Source organism: Capsicum annuum, chromosome 8 (assembly GCF_002878395.1).
Source record: "Capsicum annuum cultivar UCD-10X-F1 chromosome 8, UCD10Xv1.1, whole genome shotgun sequence".
NCBI lineage: Eukaryota > Viridiplantae > Streptophyta > Magnoliopsida > Solanales > Solanaceae > Capsicum > Capsicum annuum.
Window position 1 is genome coordinate 165,439,052 of NC_061118.1, and position 8,288 is coordinate 165,447,339.

Below are 8,288 nucleotides of genomic sequence, written 5' to 3' on the forward strand. Positions count from 1 at the left end.
TATTTTAGCAATAAAAGTTAATAATATTCAATTCTATATAGTATTAACAACTATAAGGGTATTTCAGTCATTTTGATTAAAAAAAATGCTTAAAAACATTATTTATCAAACACATCAATAATTTTTTTCAGTTGCAACACTTTTATCCAAACACTTAACTGCTTATTTTTAAAATAAGTTCATCATTTTCAAAAGCACTTTTAAAAAACATTTTTTCAGCTTATCCAAACGGGCTCGAACTCTTGACTTTAGTAGACTTTCCCCTTAAGCATTGGACGGAGCTACCCTTTATATAGAGGATTCATCCGAACCCCTTCGGCAGAAAATCATACTATATTTACATGGTTAAAATTATTTTTTATGTATATATAGTCAATGTTGAACCCCTTCGGTTAGTTTGTATGTTTACTTGTGAACCTCCTTACTGAAAATCCTAACTCCGCTTCTGCTTTAAGTGTAGCAATGAAGAAGTGAAACTTGCATCTCCAACCCATACTCGTCCATCAGGTGCAGGGGAATTCCCAGAGGCACCACATGAAATGGCGATGTTTTCATGAATGTTAGTGGCAGCAGAGATGATCACGTGATGGATAATTAACATACATAATAAGAGAATGAATAGCTGAGAGAGCAACATGCTCAGTTGTGGGTGAAAGAGCACTCTGATTATTTGAATTAGAAGTGGGATAAACAAACAACTTGAGGCCGAATAGTCTACCAAGTACCAACCATCAAGAAATTGCAGGTAAGCTGGACATTAAAAGCCCAATAATACCAAGTCTTGACTTGAAGTCTTGGAGTAGGCCATGGTGCAGTCATTCTTGTTGTCTCGTTGTTTTCTTATAGAATAGTCAAAGATAGGGGTGTGCATCGATCGGTTCAATTCGATTTTATGTGTTATTGGTTTGGTTTATTGATTCTTGGTTTTTAAATATGCAAAACCAATAACCAACCAGTAAGATATTTTCTTATCGATTTTCGATTTATCAATTTTTTGTGCTTAACGGTTCGGTTTTCGATTTAATCAATAAGAAAATACTTATAAAATATAAATAGTAACAACTAAACTAAAAGAATAAAATCTTAGTTGCCGCCAAAATCATACGCAATGCGTTTTAGTTTTCAAAAATCTTCAAACTTGAATTGAATGTTAGTTCGGAAAAAAACTGAATCCTAATTGTTGGAAGCTACTAAATGCTTCAAGCTTTCCAATACGACAATATCCGAGCTTTGTATTGTGCCGTTGTTGACCTGAATAGGTTAATACTTTGTGAATCTCTAAATTGTGAATAAGTAGTGTGTGTATTAGTAATATAAATATTTATATATATAATACAAATAGGAGTAAAACAATAACTTTGTGTATCCTTATTGGGTTATCGGTTTAACCGATAACCCAATAAGCTAAAACTAAAACCGAACCATTTACCCAATAAATTTTTTTATAAAACCAATAAAAAATCGTTAACCTAATAACCCAATAACATTTTTATCGGTTCGATTTATCAGTCGGTTCGATTTTTGCACACCCCTAGTCAAAGAGCATCACGAACTTCTTTCATCATTTACACCAAAAGTTCATTTTAGTGGTACATTATTGACTTGACACACATTAAGAAATATTACATATAAAATTAATTTTACTATTTTACCCTTTAAATATAATGAATTTAATACTTTGAGAAATTTATTCATAGTGAATAATATTTAATAATAAAAATCAAATAGATACAAAATAATAATATATTCATTAATTTTTCAAACTAAACAAGTATCAATAGAGATATTTGTTTTATAGTAAATAATAAATGGACGGAGAAAATACTTTTCTAATTTGTCTAATTCTGAACCTCAATGATGGATTTATGTCCAAATGAACATTTCTCCAATGCAGAAAGAAAAGAAAAGAAGAAGAAGGGAAAATTACTACCCCATATATTCCATTTTAGTTGAACATCTTACCAATATATATTCAAAATCATTTATTTATTTATTTATTCAACTAAGATAAAATTAATTAATTTTTTAATTTTATTTCTATAATTAATATTCTTTAAAAGTCTAAACAAATTAATGTGAGCATATTTTTCATAATTGATCTTGATTAACGTTTTTAAAGATGGAGGCGTAAGACGACATATTTTATCTGGTATGAGGCGAGGTGTAAGCCCCACAAATTCTTTAATTTTTAATATTTTATAAATTTATATAATTAAAAATAAATATTTTTTGAAAGAGATAAATCACAAAAAAGTAAACGGAATCAAAATTATTAAGAAAATATATAAGTGAAATATGTATCCAAAACTGATTTAACAAAAAATAAAATAATCAAAGCCACATAATACAACTAATAGATAAAGTTAACTTTCATATGATAAACTATTATATATCCTCAAAAACATAAGTTTGTATAAAAGAAATAGTATATAATTAATCAAGGTTCATCTTTCCGTAGTTCAATCAATGTATTTACGCATCCATATACCACATATTATATTTTAAAAGATTGCAAAAAAAAAGTAAATAACTTAAAAGCTCGTCACTATGCGACTTGAAAAGAACTAAAAGAAAAGAAAGGAACAAGGGAGAAGAAAGTGCATCTAGTTCCTTCTTTAGTAGCGGCCTCGTCGACACCCACCAACAAATACGTTTGGCCGGAGCCACCTTTAGCGAAGGGTGGTCAGATGCACACCTTTTGCCGGTAAATTATGTGACGAATAGAGGTTAAATGTTAATCATTATGAGTGTATAGTTAATTTTGTATACTCTTAACATAATTGAGAATAAAATTTACACACCTTTGCCAAATTTCTGGCTCCGCCATTGCGTTTGAAAGTGCGGCTTTTACATTTTCTTTTACTTTTGATTTGAGTATTTAAGCATTTACCAATCATATATTTTAGTATTAAGTTTAAATTAGACATTTAATAAGAAAAAATTATTGTACTTTGTAAACTTTCTAGGCTTACGCATAATTTGCGCCTCACACCTCAAATTTCAGGCGTTCGCCTTCCCACAATGCCTCGAGGCGTTTTTGGCTAAGCCCCAACCCGAGGCAAGCCTAAAGTCAAGCCCCAAATTGCCTTTTAAAACATTGATCTTGATATCCATTAATATGAATGAAGGTAAGGGTGTCAAACGGGCCGATTTTAACCGGCCCGAACCGGCCCACTAAAGGAAATCGAACCGATTTGACCCGGCCCGGTAAGCCCAATGGCTTTAAGGGCTCGGGTCCCGGTCCGATTGAGTTTTGAATTTGGGCCCGATTAACCCGAATCGGACTCAACCTGGTTAGGGCCCGCCGATTAACGGCTCGTCTCGGCCCGGATAAGCCCATTTAATTTTTATTATTTTTTATTTATTTTAATCTTTTTTAAAAATGGATAGGGCCCGCCGGTTAATGGCTAGTTTGGGCCCAAATATAAAAAAAAAGTTTTTTTTTATTTAAAATTATTTTTTAATCCCAAAAAAATTTCTATAAATACGCTTCACTTTCAAATCATTTTCCACACAATTTTTCATCCTCTCAAGTCTCAAATCTCATTCTCTCTCAAATCTCATTTCTCAATTCTCAAATATTCTATATATATAATTTCTAAAGTGCTCACTTTAATTTTTTTAATTTTGCGATTACTAAGTACGAGTGGAAGTTTCTAAAGTCGCAACCTTCGGATACTTTCAAAATTTGGTATTGTCGTTCCATCTCTTACTTTTAATTTATAATTAGTGTATTAATTGTTGAATATTTATTTTTATTACTTTTTGTGTATTTTGAATATTTTTTAGTTTGATTTATACTATGGATAAATTAAGAAACCTCGGTAAAAGTGTCAAAAAATTTTGTCCCGGAAGTGGTAGTGGTAGCAAAAAGCGAATTACTAGCGATAGAGGTACTTCAAGTACTAGATATACCCTGTGTCTTTGCCTCCGGTACCACTTAGTCAACCTTTTGAGGAAGAAATAGGTGTAGGTGCTCACGATATGGATTATTTAGAAGTTCAGGAAAATTACGGTATAGAAGAAGAAAATGAAATAGATGTGGTTGATTTAGATGAAGATGATGAAAATATTGCTGAGACACTCGAAATAGGAAATGCTAACGTCAGATTCGAATCAGTTAATCTCTCTTCCCGTCCTCCCCGTGCCCCAAGAGCTCGTAAACAAACTACTGTTGCATGGAAATTTTTTGAACATATATCAGATACTGAAGCGCAATGCAATATTTGTTAAAAAATATATAAGCATAAAAGAGGAGGCAAGCAAGAGGGTACGGGTACGTTAATGAGACATTTAGCTGAACACCATGAAAGAGAGTTAAAAATTGCACAAGGTGGTGAGGCTGTTGGTGGACCCACACAAACTAGAATGGGCCCAACAACCGGTCACGTAACGAAGAAGTATAATAAATTGAGGAACCGGGAAGAAGTAGCAAAAATGGTAGCTGTAGGTTGTTTGCCTTTTAGTTTTCCTTCTTCTGATGCTTTTATTCATTATATTCAAGCAATTTATAATCTTATGTTTAATGGTGTTCCTAGAAGTACTTGTCGGTCTGATATTTTTAGACTTCATTCACAATATTGTATTTATTTATCTACATTGTTAAAAAATATTCAATGTAGAATATCCCTAACTTCTGATCTTGACTATGCTGTAAATAAAAATGATTAATTAACCGTTACTTGTCACTGGATGGATAGTAATTTTGTGATGCAAAAACGTATTCTTGCTTTTTTATATGATGAAGATTGTAAACATACTGGACAATTTATTGCTGACTCAATACATAAAGTTGCAGCATTTTATGGTATCGAAAATAAAATCTTATGTATCGTTTTTGATAACGCTTCTAACAACAAGACTGCTATAACAAAGTTGAAATCTAAGTTATCACCGCCGTTACCTGAATTTTTTCATATTAAGTGTGCATGTCATATATATAATTTAATTGTAAAAGATGGTCTTGAGTTTTTTGAGATTTATATTGAAAAAATCCATCTTGTTGTTGGTTTTATAAAAGGAAATAATCGTAGATCGAGAATTAAAGAATTTAAAGTTAAATGTCAAGAAAATGAACTTGCACCGATATTGATGCCTGAGGAAATTGATATTAGATGGAATTCTACGTATGATTTTTTAAAAACATGTTATAAATATAGAGTTCCTATTACATTAGCTTTTAACCAACATTGTGCTTCATTTGCTGATTCTGTCGATTGCATGTTACTTGATTCTGATTGGATTGTAATTAATGATCTTGTTAAGTTTTTGAAAAAATTTTATGTAGCTACGGTTGAATTTTTCGGTGCTTATTATCCTACTATTTGTAGTATTTTGGGATATATAACAGATATTTCTGGTTTGCTCAAAGAATATAAAAATAAAGAAGGTTATGAAAATGATGTTGGTTCCATGTTTACTAAATTTAAAAAATATTTTTTTACGATTTCCCCTATTTTCTTGGTTGGTGCTATGCTAAATTCGTGCATTAAATACCATACTATGTGCCACTTTAGTACTCTTATTTATCGTAACTTAGAAATAAATACTAACAATGATTCTGAACAAGTACAACCTGGTTTGTGGACGGCTACGTCTAATGTGATTGCTTACATTGATAAATTATATAACCATTATACTGATTTAGTTGATTTAGCTGTACCGACACATATCAGTCCAACTGTCGCTCCTCATCCTCCTGAGGTGCCATCATTTTCTAAAAGGCCGGCACATTGTAGTTTTCCTGATTCCTTTACCCTGTTGGAACAGTGTTGACGAGGGAGCTTACATATCAACTTATCAGGAAGAGCTTAAATATTATCTTCGGTCGCCGCCAGAGGATCGCAAACGACGGATCAACACGTTGGATTGGTGGAGGAATAATGAATCACAATATCCTGTGCTTTCAAGATTAGCTAGAGATATCTTGAACGTTCCAATGTCAACCGTTGCATCAGAGAGCACCTTTAGTCAGGGAAGACAGCAACTTGGAGACAACCGACACTCATTGAGAAGCAATGCAATGAATGTTCTAGTTTGCCTCAAAGATTAGATTGAGCAGAAAGAAGAAATCAAGGAATAGAACCGGAGCCAAATGATGAGCAGAAACTTGAAGAAATTATGACTTCGCGGGAGAACTCAGCAGAATCAAGTCCAATGCATGGGTTTGCCCCCATTGACTTTGACTATCCTATGCAAGTTCCCGTTAATATTAACATGGATGAATTGAAAAAAATGATGCATAGTTTGTAGATTTTTTATTCATGTAAATTATAAATTTTGGATCATTTTGCAATCAATAAAATTCAACATTCATTAATTAACTATCAAGTATTATTAATTTATTATATTAATTAGTATATGTTTTGTATATTATTGTATATATCTTCTATACACATGTATATTTAACGTATATATTTAATGTATCCAAGTGTATGTGTTTTACAAATTAGTATATAACTATATATATATACATATTGTAGTATATATAAATGTATATTGTAGAATAGTATATATTTTATTTAAAGTAGTACATGTATATTGAATTGTGTGTATATATCTTCTATAGACGTATATATTTAACGTATACATGTGTATATGTTTTATAAATTAGTATAATATAACTATTTATATATTGTAATACATATATATTGTAGTATATAGTTTATTTAATTTTAAAGTAGTACATATATATTGAATGGTGTGTATATATCTTCTATAGACATGTATATTTAACGTATACATGTGTATATGTTTTATAAATTAGTATGTAAGTATATATATATATATTGTAGTGTGTGTGTGTGTGTGTGTGTGTATATACATATATACATATATATATATATATATATATATACTTTATTTAAAGTAGTACATATATATTGAATGGTGCGTATATATGTGTATATATCTTCTATAAACGTATATCTTTAACGTATACAAGTGTATATGTTCTATAAATTAGTATGTAATTATATATATATACATATTGTTGTATATATATATGTGTGTGTATATTGTAGTATATATTTTATTTAAAGCAACACATATATATTGAATAGTGCGTATATATGTGTATATATCTTCTATAAGCGTATATATTTAACTTATAAATGTGTATATGTTTTATAAATTAGTATATAACTATATATATATATATATATATATATATATATATATATATATATTGTAGTGTATATATATTGTACTATTGTAGATTTGTAGTATATGTTTTATTTAAAGTAGTACGTATAGTCATATATAATTATATATTGAATGATACGTATATATGTGTAATTGTTTATATATATTTTAAAAAATATATATTGTATAATTGTAGTGTATATAGTGTATATTGAAGTGTATATAGTGTATATAATTGTAGTGTATGTAGTGTATATTGGATTTTTCATTTTTTTTTAAATGGATTTGACCGGGTTTAGGTGGGTTTAACCGGGTTGGATTAAGTGGGCCGGTTCAGGGTTGTTTTCAACATTTTTACTGTTGAACCCGGAATCGGGCTGACCCACCTAATCCAACCCGGACCAGAATCGGCCGATTTAGTTTAACCACGCCGGTTTGGCCCAGCCCAGCCCACTTGACACCTTTAAATGAAGGATAAAATAATTCATTTCATTTAGAGAAAATGGCCAAAAGAGTCCCCAACCTTTTCCCCAAATCCCAACTACACACTTATACTTTGCGGGGGTCCTATGATCCCCCTGAACATTTCAAAAATGGAATTATTACCCTCCCCCTCCCCGAAAACTCACACCCAGATGTGTAATGAAAAGTGAGCAACACGCACCGGCCATTTCATGCCACGTAATTTCCACGTAATATTATATTTTTATATAAAAAATTAATTACTATTATTATTTTTCAAGAAAATTGTAAAATGGATGATATTTAGGGAAATTATTATACAGGTGAAAGAAAATTCTACTCTCCATTACAATAGAAAGGCAAATTCTATTTCACTGAACAGGCCAAGGTTTCCAAGGTAGTCTAAATTAGAAGAATGAAGAGCAAATTTAACATCATAGAAGATACTCTTCAGGACTTTACAGGAATTAATTTCTTTTCTCATTGCTCCCTTCTGGTTTCTTAATGTTTGGTTCAGCAAGAAAGAATTTCTTTACTCTTTTGTTTATAACATATTGGCATAGTGAATCAAGCAAACATTGACATTTGTCCTTATCATAAGGAGATTCAATGGTGCAATTTAGGAGTTCAAGTACTTATTCCACACAAACGGGTTGAGTATTTTGCGGTGAGGCATCCATCAA